Below are 17,732 nucleotides of genomic sequence, written 5' to 3' on the forward strand. Positions count from 1 at the left end.
TTTTAGCTTTTCCTTTTTCCAGTTATGACTAAATCTGAATTCTAAGGTTCTTAAAAGGCAGGAGACCATGAACTAAAAATGATGTCAAGAGACCCACCCCCCCAAGACCCCTCCTCCTCTCAAAAAGGTGAAGAATCCTCGCAAAAAGGATTCTCTGAGCATACTTTAACCTTTTGTTCTCTTTCATTTAATAATTCCAAGTCACATCAGGATCTTTAATGCATTACAGCCATCATTAGGAACATCATGTGTGGAAATTAGGGTCAACAGAGAGTCCCATTCAATTGAACGCCACTAGAGAGGGCTCAGTGTGGCATAACAAACCTTCCTGGCTGGCCACCATTTGTTTGATGTATCAGAGTAACTAATGCTCTCCAGTTCTCTGCAAACATCCTGAATCATGCCCTCTGCAGCTGGTCGAGTAGCATAGTACCCAATAATCGGTTGTGTTTCTGCCCAAATCTCTCGGTACAAATTACACTTGTTACTGTAATTATATAATCTAATTCAATATTATGGAGCTTGATAACTTTATGAGGGGAAAAGAAAAAGTTTGTGGCCGGGCGCGGTGGCTCACGCCTGTAATCCTAGCACTCTGGGAGGCCGAGGCGGGTGGATTGCTCAAGGTCAGGAGTTCGAGACCAGCCTGAGCGAGACCCCGTCTCTACTAAAAATAGAAAGACATTATATGGACACCTAAAAATCTATATAGAAAAAATTAGCCGGGCATAGTGGCGCATGCCTGTAGTCCCAGCTACTCGGGAGGCTGAGGCAGTAGGATCGCTTAAGCCCAGGAGTTTGAGGTTGCTGTGAGCTAAGCTGACGCCACGGCACTCACTCTAGCCTGGGCAACAAAGTGAGACTCTGTCTCAACAAAAAAAAAAAAAAAAAAAAAAAAAAAAAGAAAAAGTTTGTTTCTATAAAAACTAAGTCAAATGCTTGGAAAAATTATAAAAATGATTGTTCCATAAATTTTGCTTTTCGATTAGGTGTAGGGAAGTCAATAGTAATGAAAAAAGAATCTGTAAAGATACTGCTACCAAATTGCTTTGGAAAGATCTTTAAAACATAGTGTGTTTTAGTCAGGTGTGGTGGCACATACCTGTAGTCCCAGATACTCAGGAGGCTGAGGCTGGAGAATAGCTTGAACCCAGAAGTTCAAGGCTGCAGTGAACTATTATTGTGCCACTGTACCCCAGCCTGGGTGATAGAGTGAGACCTTGTCCCTAAAAATAAAATAAAATAAAATAGTGCATTTCAAGTGTGGTGTGAAAAAAAAAAATCTGTGGGGAACTTCAAAAGAGTGGACTTGGAAGCAAAAGGGCTTAGCCCTGTCCTTAAAATTGGTTAATACATAAGTATCTAAGTGTTTTAGTTGAAAATAAAATGTTTAAGGTATATATGCTTGTTAATAATATTCCATTCTAGACCGGGCATGGTGGCTCACGCCTGTAATCCTAGCACTCTGGGAGGCCGAGGCAAGTGGATCGCTCGAGGTCAGGAGTTCGAGACCAGCCTGAGCAAGAGCGAGACCCCATCTCTACTAAAAAGTGGAAAGAAATGATTTGGACAGCTAAAAATATATATAGAAAAAAAAATTAGCCGGGCATGGTGGCACATGCCTGTAGTCCCAGCTACTCGGGAGGCTGAGGCAGGAGGATTGCTTGAGCCCAGGAGTTTGAGGTTGCTGTGAGTGAGGCTGATGCCACCTCACTCTAGTCCAGGCAACAGAGTGAGACTCTGTCTCAAAAAATAATAATAATAATAATATTCCATTCTGCCAGGCAGTTTGCATTCATCATTCTATTAGAATGGATAGGTGCTTTTGCTGTGTGTACAGAATTCACACTTAGTACAGGCATATTCAATAAAGAAATTGAAATCCAAGGGGATTAAGCAGTGCTTTACCGTACAGGTGGCATGCCCACTACTGTTCTTTGTTGTGCCCTGGGGCACAGGCATCACTAATCAATCATGGTGCTCAACCTGCTTGTCTTCAATACTGAACACCAAGTAGCTACTACCAATCAATCAGTTGGCCCATGAAATGAAATCTCTTTGCCAACCATGGTTTAGAGTAGGATAGTGATATAGGTGAAAGTCATGAACTGGCATGTCACTTGAGGCTGTGAGGGCCGGAAGTGTATCAGGAACATACTTGGAGGATCTTGTCAGGACATCCACCGTCATGTGGATGGCTAGGATGCACCTGGCCAACCTCCCTCCTAGGCAGTGTTCCCTGCCTCGCACTCCGTCGGTGCCTCTTTCAGAAGTACACTCCAGGTGGAGAGGGTGATCCTGTCAGAGAAAGGGAACATTCTGTCAGGATATCCCTCAGAATCACTGTGCTGAGCTGCCGCTAGGCAGCTTTGTGTGGCAGGACCCTGGTGGCAGAATGTCTAGGTTTGACCCTGATGTTGCCACTTCTAGCTATGACTCCAGCAAGTTACGTAATCTCTCCAAGTTCCCATTTTATCAATAGCGGATTTATAAGGCTTAAATGTGGTAATGCACGGAAGGCATAAAGCACTGGGTCCCAGCACCTTCAAACCCTCTACAACATGTTTTTATAAATACGAATCTATGAGCTCTTCAAAATTCTATGCATATTTTTATGTTCAAGGTCCATGACCTTGATCAGATTCTCAAAGGAGTCTGGGATTAAAACAAAAGTAAAAGCAAAGCAAAGCAAAACAAGAGAAATTCAACATGTTCTTGTTTAGAGCAGGGCTTCTCAAACTTTAATGAATCGCATGACAATCTTGTTAAAATGCCAGTTCTAATTCCATAGGTCTGGGGCAGGGCCTGAGGCTCTACATTCTTAATAAACTCCCAGTTGATACTGTTGCTGATGATCTATGGACTGCACTTTGAGTAGTGAGGGTTTAAAGCATCTGTCTTAGTTGGCATTATTTGTTAATAGTTTGGGCTGTTATTTGTTATAATAAAATACCACACCCTGGGTGGCTGATAAAAAACAGATATTTATTCCTCATAGTTCTCGAGCTGGGAAGTCCAAGACCAAGGCACTGGCAGACTCAGTGTCTGGGGTGGCCCTGCTTTCTGGCTCATAGACAGTCCTGTCTCCCTGTGTCCTCATGTGGTGGAAGGGGCTGGGGGTTTCTCTGGGGCCTCTGTTAAAAGGGCACTAATCCCATACACAAGGGCTCCACTATAATCTAATCACCCCCAAAGGATCCAACTCCTACTACCATCATAGGGATAGGATTTCAACATATGAATTTTGGGTGCACAGGAACATTCAGACCATAGCAGCGTCTACACCTTTATTTTCTTCTGTAGTGTGGAAAGGCACTGTAACATGATTATCAGAAGCATGAGCTATGGAGACAGACAGCCTGGGTTTGCTTTCTGGCTTTGTCCCTTTTATAATGTTGGCCAACCTCCTGAACTTCTCTCTACCTCAGTTTCCTCATCTGTAAAATGGATGAAATAACAATATCTAACCACTAAGGTTGATGGGAGCATTAAATGAGTTAAAGAGTTTATAAGATTTCCTGGAGCACAGTGAGTGTTCTGTAAGTGCCAGCTGTTACTCTTACTTACCAGCTTGTGAGTACACTCTTGGTTGCTAGTGCCACATTCTTAGCTCTGACTCAGGTGACCCCGTGTTCTCTGGATGGCCTCATGGCCTCATTGCCCAAGGCAATGCCTCCCAATGACATAGGGGTTAAATAAATTTGGAAAACATATAATATCCCTCTCTTGGGAAGATAGGTATAGGAGAAAAAACCCACTTAACTCACATTTCTACCAGTGAATTTGAACCCAGAATCCAGAACTGTTTTTATCCCCATTTAATCCTAATTCACACACTGGTGCCGTAAGTAATAATTATGGTTGGAGTGTGTCTGAAGAGTGGCAGTCAAAGCAGGGTCACAATGCAATGTAAGCACTGTCACACCAGAGAAAGTGTCTTCTCCAGGTCGTCTGGGGTGGAACAGAAGCTCCAACTCACAGTTCTGCCCACCGGCTGAGCCCTCACGCCAGAGCACATGCCTTGATGAGGGGCTGGGCACTGGTGATGCCTTAGTTGTCCTGCTTAGGCCTGTGCCGCACGCAGCCAGCCCTGAGCTCGTCTGCAGCTGAGCGCTGTCTCGGCACGTGAGACTGGGATTCGGCAGACTTCTCACCCAGCATTATGCTCCTGCCGCAATTTATTTCTCCCATCCATGTGTTGTCTTTAGCACTCAGTGCTCTTCTGAGAGAACATGTGCAAACAGTGATTCCCTTTCCCTAACCCTGTCTTTTGGATCTAGGTGTTTGTTCTTTTTCAGGAACTCAAAGCTTGTGGCTAAATACTGAAGCAAGAGGATATCTGTTTGTTAGTTTTTTTTTTTTTTTAAATGGATCCAAATATATTCAGGTTGAAAGAACAGATTAGAGTTTAGGATTTGACTAGCATGGAATTTTTTTTTCTTTTAAAATCAACTTTATTGAGGTACAATTTACATAAAATACAAATGCATTTATTTCATATAAATAAAGTCGAATAAGTTTTGACAAATGTGTGTGCCTGTGTAACCAACACCACGATCAAGATCTGGAACATTTCCATCACTCTAGAAGGTTCCCTTGTGCCCATTTGAAGTTCCCCCTGCCCCCGGTGGCCAGTGATCTGATTTCTATCTGCACAGGGTAGTTTTGCCTGTGTGGGACCTTCGTGTAAGTGGAAGCTTATAGATGTGTCAGTTTAAGTCTGGCCTGTTTTGCTCAGCACAGTGTTTTTGAGAGTCATTATTTTTGTTATGAGTATCACTAGTGTCCGTAGCAGAATCTTTTTTAAAAGAAAATCTTTCAGTTAATTCTATCAAGATGTCAAAAATTATGTGTACATTACAAATTAATAATATTTGCACTTCGAAATATGTTTTTATTTTTTTAATACAAGCCAACTCATAGGTTATGAGTATCGCCAAGTGCTAAGCTATTTGAGTAGCTTTGGATTATTCTGTACTTGTAAGGACGGTGTGGAGTAGTGGGAAGGCTGGTCACGGTGCTAGCCCAGTTCCTGGCTTTGTGAGGTCCCTCGCCCTCTGGGGCTCAGTTTCCACATGTGTGCTAGCCTTTGCTGTCTGCCGAGGCCCACTGTAGGTCTGACACACGTGCTGTGTTGGGGACGGCCGCTGAGCTGTGGGGCCAGCAGAGGGAGCAGGAGTCAACAAATGAACTGCAGAGCCGGCCAGCGCCGGAGAGGGGCCCCTGAGACACAAGCCTCTGCTGGCTGGCACGAGGACCACTGAGATCCAAAGTTCAGCGAGTCCTGTGGTGAGCTGACTTCTTTTTTACTTTTATTTTTTATTTCAAAGTATTATGGGGGTACAAATGTTTTAGGTTACATGGATCGCTTTGGTAATGCTCGAGTCAGGGTTCTAAGTGTGCCCATCACCCAGATAGTGTTCATTGCACCCGATAGGTAGGTTTTACCCATCTCCTCCTTCCCCCTCCCCCCTCCTTGATTTCCTTCCAGATTTCCTTCCCTCTGTGCACATGTGTGCTCATCACTTAGTTCCAATTTAATAGTGAGTACATGTGGTGTATTTTTTCCCATTCTTTAAATATTTTGCTTAGGATAATGGTCTCCAGTTCCATCCAAATTTTTGCTGACTTTTAAAGTGACTTATGACTCCAGATATGGTTTTGCAAACAGCTTTCTCTGATTAGGTGGGATTGTAGGTTCTTTTTTTTGTTTTGTTTTGTAATGTGAGATATTATTGCACACAAAAGTGTGCGTAAACGAGATCTCTGTGTGGTCTTAGATGCAAATAAAATAAATTGACATTCAAAATTTATTTAAATTAACCTTTAAAATGATTTAACTTTTAATGGTTATCACCCTAGAGAAGACTTATACAAAAAAATGTTAACAGGGGCTTCTTTAGAGTTTTCTTTTCAATAAAAAAAACTCCACAAAATGAAATTAGATGGAGTCATCAGAAATGGTGTAATCTACCTTCTGTATCTGCTGTTTTCCCATCCTTGGATTCAACCAACTGAGGATAGAAAATGTTAGGGAAAAAATATAACAAGACAATAATAAAAAATAATACAAATTTTATAAAACACAGTATAACAACTATTTATATAGCAGTTATATTGTGTTAGGTATTATAAGTAATTTAGATATGATTTAAAGCAGTGTTTTCCTAACCTTTTTGGCACCAGGGACCGGTTTCATGGAAGATGGTTTTTCCACAGACGGAGCGGGCGTGGGGTGTGGTGGAGCTCAGGCAGTGATGTGCGGCCTGGTTCCTAACAGGCCATGGACCGCACTGGTACTGGCCGCAGCCGGGTGTTGGGGACTGTAGATTTAAAGCATACAGGAGGATGTGTGTAGGTAATATGGAAATACTATGCCATTTTATAAAAGGGACTTGAGCATCTAGGGCTTTTGGTATCCAGGGGGCTCCTGGAATCAATTCTCCACAAGTGCCAAGGAATGACTGCATAGAATTATGAAAAATAAAATAGTTTATAACATTCCATTCTCTGAAAATAGTATTGAGTTTTTGCAAGCAGTTAACTGATCTGACTCTGAGGCCAGATCTATAAAAACACAGTCAAATGGACATTTCACGCCATAGAATTCCCCTCATCCACCATCCCCGAGCTCTAAGCTCACAGAATTATTCCTGCTCTCTGTTCACATTGCCTCTATAAGTGTAATTGACGTTGTATGAAATATTTATGGTCCTATATTTGTTCCTCAAATTCTTCTCTTCATAATCTTGGACAAAACCTCTCCAAAACCAGAGAGAGGAATTAGGTTGAGCGTGGCTTGCTGAGAAACACTCTGCAGGCTTGGAACACCACCCCTCTGTCTCTTCCACTACAAAACGTTGTTTTGAAATAACCACTTTGATGAAAAGCTTTGTAATTTTTAAATTAACTCAATAATATGACACATGTAAATAGGAAAGTTAAATATGCTATAAATAGCATTTTCCAGGTAAAATTAGAAGAGTACTAAAAATGCAAGTTGTTAAAAGGAAGCTTTTGCTGAGATTTGTGGAAGGAGTAGAAGGAAGGGGTGAGGGGAGTGAGAAGGATATAAAGTGACGGGTGGAGATTAAGGAAAGCCTGAAGCTACATCCAGTGTCAGAAAACTTCATTTCCCTTGTCAAAAAGTGGCGTGACAAACCTTTATGGTAAAGATGAATATGATGTTATTTTAGCTACGCCATACCACAGAGAAAGACAGGAAGCATTCAATTATTTTTATTAGGCCAGCATAACAACTGATATAAAAACCTGAACAAAACACCATGAGAAAGAAAACCACAGACTAAACTCACTTAAAGTTGTTGATGCAAAAGTCCCAAGTAAAATGCTAGCAAATAGATCTCAGATAACACATTGGAAGAAAGTACACCATGACCAAAGAAACTTATTCTAAATATTCAGGGATGGTTCAATATTAGAAAGTCTATACAAATGATTAATTATATTAAAACGAAGAATAGGATCTGATGTAAACAGGCTGGGCTGTCTTAAGACTTTTCTAGGCCTTGAATACTCTTATTTTTGGAAGCAAGATCATATTAAGAGTGAAAAGGAGAAAAAAAGAGATTTGATCATATTAATAGATGTTGAAAAGGTACTTAAAAAAATTGGACATTCATTCCTGAATAGAAAAAGGCAGAAAATTCCTAACTATGATAAACAATGTATGGCAAACAAATTTGAGAAATTTTTTTCTTTTTTTTTTGAGACAGGGTCTTGCTATGTTCCCCAGGCTGGTCTCAAACTCCTGGGCTTAAGTGATCCTCCTGCCTTAGCCTCCCAAGTATCTGGGACTGCAGTTGTGAGCCACTGTGCCTGGCCAGAAGAATTTCTATTATGGTAGGTTTAAGAGAAGAAAGTCTGCTATCACTGTTATTATTTCAACATGTTTCATAAACATTTTTTCATAAGCTTAGGCTAATGCAATTATATAAAAGAACAAAATAGGTGACATAAATATTATTATTATATTAGAAGCAAGGAGGCAGAAGTATAATATTTACCTTTCTAGATATTTCAAAGGAATTATTTTAAAAAGAAACCCTAGTATAAACAATAAGAAAATACAGTAAATTGGTTACAAAAATATTATACAAAATCATAATCTTTCCTGAATAAAAAAATAATTGATAACAAATACAATGCAAGAAATATTAAATACATAAGGATATGCTAGGATTATATAAAGAACAGTATGCCTTGGATTTGGCAGTGAATTCTTAACTATGATACCAAAAGCACAAGTAATAAAAGAAAACAGATTAATTGGACTTCATCAAAATTAAAACTTTTGTGCATCAGAGGACACTATCAACAGTATGAAAAGGCAAACCATGGAATAGAGCAAAATGCTCACAAACCACATATCTGGTAATGGTCTAGCATCCAGAAAATAAAAAGAAATATTACAACTTAACAACAAAAGGACAAACAGCCCAATTAAAAAATCAGTGAAGGATTTGAATAGATATTTGTTTAAAGAAAATATACAAATGGCTAACAAGCATATGAAAAAATGCCCAACATCATTAATCATTAGGGAAACATAAACCAAAATCACAATGAGATACTATTAACACTTCACATACACTAAGATGGCTATAATAAAAAAATGGAAAATTGCAAGTGTTGACAAGGATGTGAAGAAATTAGACATTGTTGGTGGCAATGTAAAATGGTGCAGCTCCTATGAAAAATGGTTTGCTAGTGCCTCAAAAAGTTAAACATGGAATTACTACATGACTCAGCAATTTTCCTGCTAGGTATATACCCCAAACAATTGAAAACAGGTATTCAAACAAATACACAAATGTTCATATCAGCACTGTTCACAATAGCCAAAAAGCAGAAACAGCTCAAATACTCATCGAATGATGAATGGATAAACAAAATATGGTATATCCACACAATGGAATCTTATTCAGCCATAAAAAGCCATGAAGTGCTGATACATGCTACCACACAGATCAACCGCAGAAACATTATGCTAAGTGAAAGAAGCTAGACACAATAGGTCACATCTTGTATGATTCTATTTACATGAAATATCCAGAATAGATGAATGCATAGAAACAGAAAGCAGGTTAGTGGTTGTCAGAGGCTGGGAAAAAGGAAATGAGAAGTGACTGTTGGGTGGGGCTAATGGCATGCAGGTGGCAGGGCAGGCGACGGGGAGGATGCCGTCAAGGGCTGGGGGTTGGGACCAATAGCAATAGAGGAAAGAAACCACAACAGCCGGAACTTGAGGTTAGGGGCTTTTCCTGACCAGGAGCATGTGCAGAAGTTAGGAGCTTATGACCAAAAGTAAACTTTGACAAACTTTCCCTCATTAGCATTGTAAAAATCATACCCACCAGCACCATGACAGTTTATAAATGTCATGGCAACCCCTAGAAGTTGCCCTATAAGGATAAATTTGGGGAGGGTCTTTACTTCCAGGAAATCTCCACCTCTCTTCCCTGAAAATAATGGATATTCCACTTACCATTTATCATATCATAAGATGGAGACATAAAAGTAGAAATGTGTTAAAACCCCAGGGTCTCCTCCACTCATGGAGACAGACCCATTCCTCCCTCTCCAGAATGTACTTTTAGCTTTGTACCCCTTGCTTTGCAATAAAGGCTGCTTGAGCGGAATAGCTTCCTGTCTGTCATCACTTTGTCCTACTGGCCTTGCTTGCAGTTCTTCCAAGCTAGGAGCCAAAGAACAAGGACATCTCTGCGATACCACATAAACCCTAACACACTGCTTAATGGGCATGGGGCTTTCTTTTTGGGATGATAAAGATGTTTTGGAACTAGATAGAGGTAATATTGCACAACATTGTGAATGTACTAAATGCCACTGAATTGTTCACCTTAAAACTGTTAATTTTATGTTATGTGAATTTTACCTAAAAAAAAAAAAAAAAGCTACATACTGTACAATTAATTCTGTTTATATGGCATTCTGGAAAAGGCAAAACTACAGGGTCAGAGAGAAGGTCAGTGGTTGCCAGGGGCTGGGATTATAAAGGAGCAACACAAGGGAGTTTGGGGGGAGATACTGTTTTCTATCCTGATTGTGATGGTGGATACATGCCTCTCTGCATGTGGCAATAGAATTGTACATAAAAAAGTGAGCTTTATTGTATATAAATACAGATATTTAAGAATAAATTTAAAAAACCCCAAACAAACAAAAAACCCTAAGGTAACATAGCCAGTGAAAGCCAATGATTGGGTGAGAAGTTAAATAAAGTGGCTAAAATACATTCAGTTTTCTCAACTGTAAGATGGAGCTAATAATAGAACCCATCAGATTGTTGTTATGAGGGTTGTTATGAGATTCTGCTTACACAATATCCGGCTCAGAGTTCTCAGTAACTGTTAAGCATTATTAGTAATAAAATGTAGCCATTAAGCACACAAACTCGGAAGCAAGAACGCCTGGGTCCAAATTCTGGTTTGTCCACTTACCAGTTGGGTGGCTTCAGTTGGACTTGAGTCAGTCATTTTGCTTCTGCTCCTCTGAGTTCCCTTTTAAAATGTGGCTATAATAGTACCCTGCCTAAAAGGGTTACTGTGAGGGTTCACTGAGTTAATTGCTGTAGGCTGCTCAGAACGGGGCCTGGCACTGTGCTATAAAAGGGGACAGAGAGGTGGGAAGACAGGGAGTCGGGTGGGAGGCACTCTGCCTACAGCGCCTGTGAGTTCAGAGGCAGACGAGGCCTCTGTTTATGGTACTCATTGTGTGTTTGTGGGGAGGGCAGGCTGGCCTTGGCCTTGGTCTTATCTAAATGAGTTGTACAGGTAAGGTGAATGGGAAAAAGGTAAGGAAAGGCAAACCTTAAAATTTCTCAGATAGACCTTTCAAGAACTATTTCCACCTGTGGCAGAGACAATGGGTATCAGGGCTGGACAGAAACAGACCTGGGTTCTCCAGAGAGCAAGAAAGCTAACTCTGCTCTGCTCTGTGTTGGTGTGGTGTCAAAGCAGGGTGAATTAGCATGAAAGAAGTGTGAAAGTTTAAAGGCAAAGTAGGTTATGAGAAAAGGGAATTAAATAGAGAGATCCAGAGACTATTAAGCTAATTGAACCAAGAGAGGCTGTTTTCCTGTGTTTGCACAGCCACAGTCATTGCCATGGCAGCTCAGGGTGACTCCAGTGGGCTGTCGTCTTGCCAGTGGCTACGGAAGTGAGAAGAGACTGCTCAGCACTTGTTCATTGCCTCAGTGGCTCTGTGCTCATCCCCTTTCCCTGGTGGATTTGGTTGTGGTCACACGAAGCTGGGGAGACCCCTTTTGGATATACTTTGCTGACTTCACTTCTAAGAATCACACAGGTCTCAAGAAGATGGGGAAGAGAATAATATTAATATTTAATAAAATGGGAATTTTTGAATCAACGTGTTAAGTGAAAAAAACATACTATGAAACTATATTGACTTAATTGTTTAAACATATGCATAGAAAATGACTGAAATAAAACACATCAAAATTGTAAATAATAGTTATCTCTGGGTGGGAATTATAGGTGACAATCTTTCCTTTATATTTTATATCTTCTGTATTTTCTATGATAAAAATGTTTGACTTTTGCAATTGGGAAAGGGGAAACAAATACAATTATCTTAAAAGAAATGTAAGTCCCTCTTCCATGTTTATAGCGTTACACATTGTTCAGCCACAAATGATTGTTTGCTAATTGGCATGTAAGGGCAATAAGCAATTTAATTGCTGGCTATATTCTCTAACCTCTGACGAAAGCTCAAAGCTTCTCAACTTTATTTCAGCTCTAAGAAAGAGGAACTCTGATGTGGGTCAAAGACATAGGGAGTGGCCAGGTGTGGTGGCTCACACCTGTAATCCTAGCACTCTGGGAGGCCAAGGTGGGAGGATCCCTTGAGCTCAGGAGTTAGAGACCAGCCTCAGCAAAAGCAATATCCCATCTCTACCAAAAACAGAAAAATTAGCCAGGCACGGTGGTGCGTGCCTGTAGTCCCAGCTACTTGGGAGGCTGAGGCAGGAGGATTGCTTGAGCCCAGGAGTTTGAGGCTGCAGTGAGCTACGATGATGCCACTGTACTCTAGCCCAGTTGACAGAGAGGGACTCTGTCTTAAAAAAAAAAAAAAAAGACACATAGAGTCCTTACAAAGCCACCCTTAGCTCCTCTTGCCCTGGTGTGCTTTCTCTTTTGGATCACTGTCTGTCACTTCTCTTTTTCCCCTCTCTCAACTACTATAGAAAGGTTTGTATTAATTTGCTAGGGCTGCCAAAGCAAAGTGCCACATACTGGGTGACTTAAACAACAGAAATTTATTTTCTCACAATTCTAGAGACTAGAAGTCTGAGATCAAGGTGTTGGCAGGGTTGGTTTCTTCTGAGGCCTTTCTCCTTGGTTTGTATGTGGCCATCTTTTTCCCGAGTCTTCATGTGGTCTTCCCTCTGTATGTGGCTGTGTCCTAATCTCCTCTTCTTATAAGGAACTAGTCATACTGGATTTGAGCCCATCCTAATGTTCTCTTTTTAACTTAGATACCCCTTTAAAGGCCCTATTTCCAAATACAGATGGTACCTGACTTAGAATGGTTTGATATACAATATTTTGATTTTATGATGGGTTCATCTAGATGTAACCCCATCATTAATTGAGGACCTTCTTATGATTTGTGATGGGGTTACAGTTTCCACTGAATGCATGTAGCTTTAATACCATTGTAAAGTTGAAAAATCGTAAGTCCAACCTTTGCAAGTTGGGGACTATCTGCTGTGCTGTTAGCATTAAATGCATTTTCAACGTAGGATATTTTTGACTTGCAATGGGCTTATTGGGATGTAATCCCATCATAAATTGAGGAGCATCTGCACAGTTATGTTGTGAGATACTGGGGGTTAGGACCTCAACAATTGAGTTAGGGGGGCATAATTTAGTCCATAGCATTCTACCCTCTGCCTCCCCCAAATTCATGTTTTTCTCACATGCAAAATGCATTCACCCTATCCCAACATCCTCTAAAGTCAACCTATCCCAGCATCAACTCTAAGTTCAAAATCTCATCTAAATATCATCTAAATGAGGTATAGGTGAGAGTTATGCTTCATCCTGAAGCAAAATTACTCTTCAGCTGTGAACCTGTGAAATCGGATAACAAGGTATCTGTTTCCAAAATACAATGGTGAGACATGCATAGGATAGATACTCCCATTTCAAAAAGGAGAAATTGCAAAGAATAAAGGAAACATAGGTTCCAAGAAAGTCTCAAAATCTAGCAGGAAAAATTCTATTAGATTTTAAGGCTTGAAAATAATCCTGATCCTCCTGGCCCACAAGGGTGACCCTGCCTTCTGGGCCCACCAGGGTGGTGACCCCAATCCTTTGGTTCTGTGTCCTCCGGGACCATGGTGGCAGTGGCAGTGGCAGTACTGCCAACCTCTGGGCTGCCTTCAGCAGCATCCTTCCCTTGTTTTGAAGGATAATGCATGTTCACAGCCAGAGAGCTCTGTCGTCCTGTCCTGTGGAATCCAGAAGTCCCACAACCTTTCTTCATTTTGTCCCATCTTTGTCCCCTTCAGTTGAAACTGGCAATATTTCTGCTGGTATAACATTATCTCAATTCCTGGCTTCTGCTGAGATCAATGGTTGCATCCATAAGTTACATGTCTATACTCTCTCTAGCAAATGGTTGTCCAGCCACACCACTGATGTTCTCTCCAGAACATGCTTTCTCATCTTTTACAAAATGAATAGATTATGAATTTTCCAAATCTTCAAGTTCTGGTTTCTTTTTGCCTAACAATTCTTTCTTCAATTTATCTCTCTCCTCTTGCATTTTATTATAAGCAGCAAGGACAAACAAGGCCACGCCTTCAATGCCTTGTTTAGAAATCTCCTCAGCTAAATACCCAAGTTTATCACTTACAAGTTCTACTCTACACAAAACACTAGTGCACAACTCAGCCAAGTTCTTTGTCGCTTATGACAAGGATTGCCTTTCCTCCAGTTTCCAATAACACATTCCTCATTTCCATCTGAGACCTCACCAAGAGAATCTTTAAAGTCCATATTTCTATTAATACTCTCTTTAAGAAAATCTAGGCCTTTTTCTAACATGCACCTTGAAACTCCAGCCTCCCCCATTACACAGTTTCAAAGCTACTTTCACGTTTTTAGGTGTTTGTTATGGCAGTACCCCACTGTCTGGTATCAAAATATGTATTAGTTTGTTAGGGCTGCCATAGCAAAGTACCACAGTCTGGGTGGCTTAAAAACAAAAATTTATTTTCTCACCATTCTGGAGGCTGGAAGTCTGAAATCAAGTTGTCAGCAGAGTGGGTTTCTCCTGACGCCTCTCCTTGGCTTGCAGATGGTCGTGATGTGTCTGCACATGATCTTTCCTGGGTGTGTGTCTATGTTCTAATCTTCTCTTCTTATAAGGACTCCAGCCATATTGGATCAGTGCCCATCCTAATGATCTCATTTTAACTTAATTACCTCTTTAAAGGCCCTATTTCCAAATACAGTCACATTCTGAGATACTAGGGATGAGGACCATGACATAAATTTTGGGGAGACATAATTCAGTCCTTAATAGGATTGGAGTGTCTCCTTTTTTTTTCTTCTTTTTTATTTTTATTTTTTTTTTTGAGACAGAGTCTCACTCTGCTGCCCAGGCTAGAGGGTAGTGACATCATCATAGCTCACAGCAACTTCAAATTCCTGGGCTCAAAAAATCCTCCTACCTCAGACTCCAAAGTAGCTAGGACTACAGATATATACCACCATGCCTGGCTAATATTTTAAAACATTTTTATAGAGATAGAATCGTATTATGTTGCCCAGGCTGGTCTTGAACTCCTGGCCTGAAGAAATCCTCCTATCTTGGCCTCCCAAAGTGCTGGAATTACGGGCGTGAGCCATCGTGCCTGGCCTGAAGTGGCTCCTTTCTTAGGGAATCGTATCATATCTCTGCTCATAGAAAGTCAAGAGAGAACCAAGGTAGGGCTTATGAGAAAAGAAGCAAAAATAAATAAATAAATAAATATAGAAGAAGCTGCTTAAAATTTGGGGGTTTGGTCCAGCCCACCAGGTTAAGAAACCAGAGAAAAATTTGAGTAATCTGAACCCAAATCTGCATTTTTCCAGAGTGTCCCTTCTGGGCACACAATCCTCTTAAACCTCTGGCTGCATTGAGGTTGCCTGAGAATTTGAAATCTTGGTCATCTCCTCCTTGGGGACGTAATGAATATGTCATTCTGTCAAACTTACCACCAGATTATTGGATGTTTTTACAAAAGGAAAGCTGAATTGAGAGCAGAGATGTTGGAATCTTGTTCAGTAAATGAGGGGGCTTAGAGGATGCAGAGGTGGCATGGTAGAAGGGTGGTGTACTTTGGTCATATTACCCTTGATTGACTGGTCAGCATTTCCATTCTCTGCTAAAAACAAGAAGCAATATTCTAGGATTTTAATAAAATGAAATGAAAGAGGTTATCCCTCTCCTCTGCCCAAAGGATGACTATCCATAGAATGTACTCTGACCTCTTACCAATCACAGAGATGAACCTTGAAAGTTTAGCAATACGGAACTGATTTCCTTGACCTATGAAAGAGCCCAGGTCTATGAATTTTGCCTTTGCCCAGCCAGCAGGTGGTGCCATTTTTCTAGAAAATTGAGTCAGATTCAGCTTGAACTGCCATTTGGCCTTCAATGTTGCAGGCACCATGCTCACAGTATGTTGTATAGAGGATCATACACAACCAATTACTGTTCTAGAAAATTCTAGCGATCTTATCTGCAATTAAACACCCTGAAATCTTCAAGCTTCTCAGTTTAAGTAAAAACTTTTATTTTTCAAATTTAGGGATAATTAGGAAAAAATCTTAGTAGCTTTTTCAGAAAAATATTTTAGAATTTTATACTTTAGTCTCCTCCCCCCTTCAAAACACACACACACACAAACACACACACACACACACACACATTGTACACACTCAATCTGGTTCCAACATACTAGCTGGCATCATTTTGTCTTTCCTTTGAAAGACCTTCCCACAGTGTTTTGCTGTTATGCGTGGTGGTGGGACTAAATTCTGTAGTAATATTGTATCTTTTGAGGAGTGAGTGGTTCTGAACAGCTACTTTACTTTTGTGGGGGTGGGGGAGACGTAGCTGTGTATTTATCTTTTAAAGTATAGATACCTTTCTTCTATATATATATATATATATATGCATTCTGAAATATTTAGAAGCCAGTTGCAGACATTATGATATATCAGCCCTAAATATTTTAGCATGTAACTCCTGAGAATAAAGACTTTCTGGCTGGGCACGGTGATTCACGCCTGTAATCCCAGCACTTTGGGAGGCCAAGGCAGAAGGATCGCATAAGCCCAGGAGTTGGAGACCAGCCTGGGCAACATATTGAGACCCTTATTTCAACAAAAATTAAACAATTAGCCAGGCGTGGTGATGTGTGCCTGTAGTCCCAGCTACTTGGGAGGCTGAGGCAGGAGGATGGCTTGAGCCCAGGAGTTAGAGGTTGCAGTGAGTTTTGATCATGCCACTGCACTCCAGCTTGGGTGACAGAGTGAGACAAAAAAAAAAAAAAAAGACTTTCTTCTATCTAACTGCTAAACCATGACCATACCTAAGAAAATTAACAGTAATTTCCAGATATTAATAACTAATATACAGTTCATTTTCACAATTTCCTAGTTATCTCCCATTTTTCTTTTATAACTGGTTTTATTCAATTGGATCCAATCAAGTTTCACATATTTAGTCATTTTATCTGTTCAGTCTATTCTAGCATAAAATATCCCCAGCTCTCCTCCTACTTAAGACAGCATATTGGGTGTGTGTGTGTGTGTGTGTGTGTGTGTATTAGCATGTTCCACATGCTAGATTTGTCTCGTTAGTTCCTCATAGGGTCATTCTTAACCTGCGTTGATCCTCAGAGATTGGAGCCTGAGGAAAGGCTTGTGTGTACAACTCTATCAGGGAGTGCAGCCCTAGGGAGCAGGCAAGGATGTGTACAGTGGGTAACAAGGCAGGGAAGGGGAGAGCGGCAATATGAGGGTCTGTTGTCATCTATCTGCTGCCCACTATCTGGTATTAAACAGGATGACTATTTTACCTTGTGGGAATCATCTGAGAGAGGATGAAAATTATTGTTCCTTAAGACAGTCTGTCAGGAGGAGACAATGGGGAAGAATTTATCCATTGACTTTCATCTTCCATTAATGCAAAAAATCATGCTCACCCCACAGAGTATTAATCCCTCCCTCCTTCCAGTTTGCGCATGAGCAAGCACAGAGCTGGCCGCAGTCTCAAACCTCTGTCTATGGGAAGCCCGGGATGAGTTGTGTACTTCATGGTGCGTCATATCAGGAGGCACAAGATGGCAGGTTGTTTCACTCTGGTGATGCTAAGTCACTTGGTCTAGTTGTGACCACTAGATCTCTGATTGTAAAGGCCCATTTTGCTTTTTGACAATTAGCAAGCAATCTGGGGAGATACGTGGCACTGTCCTTTTCCCAGCAATCTTTCAACTAATGGTTTTAATAGCAATTGATTATCATTTTCTGAATCTATTATTTCATTGAGGGTTGCAAAATGGTGATTTAAAAATTTCGTTTTTTTGAATATAAAAGTACCATTTAGATGAAATTAAAAAGAGACAAAATATTGTATAGCAATATTGTACAAATGCATGCAAAGGTGAC

The sequence above is a fragment of the Eulemur rufifrons genome, chromosome 7, assembly GCF_041146395.1.
Source record: "Eulemur rufifrons isolate Redbay chromosome 7, OSU_ERuf_1, whole genome shotgun sequence".
Classification (NCBI taxonomy): Eukaryota; Metazoa; Chordata; class Mammalia; order Primates; family Lemuridae; genus Eulemur; species Eulemur rufifrons.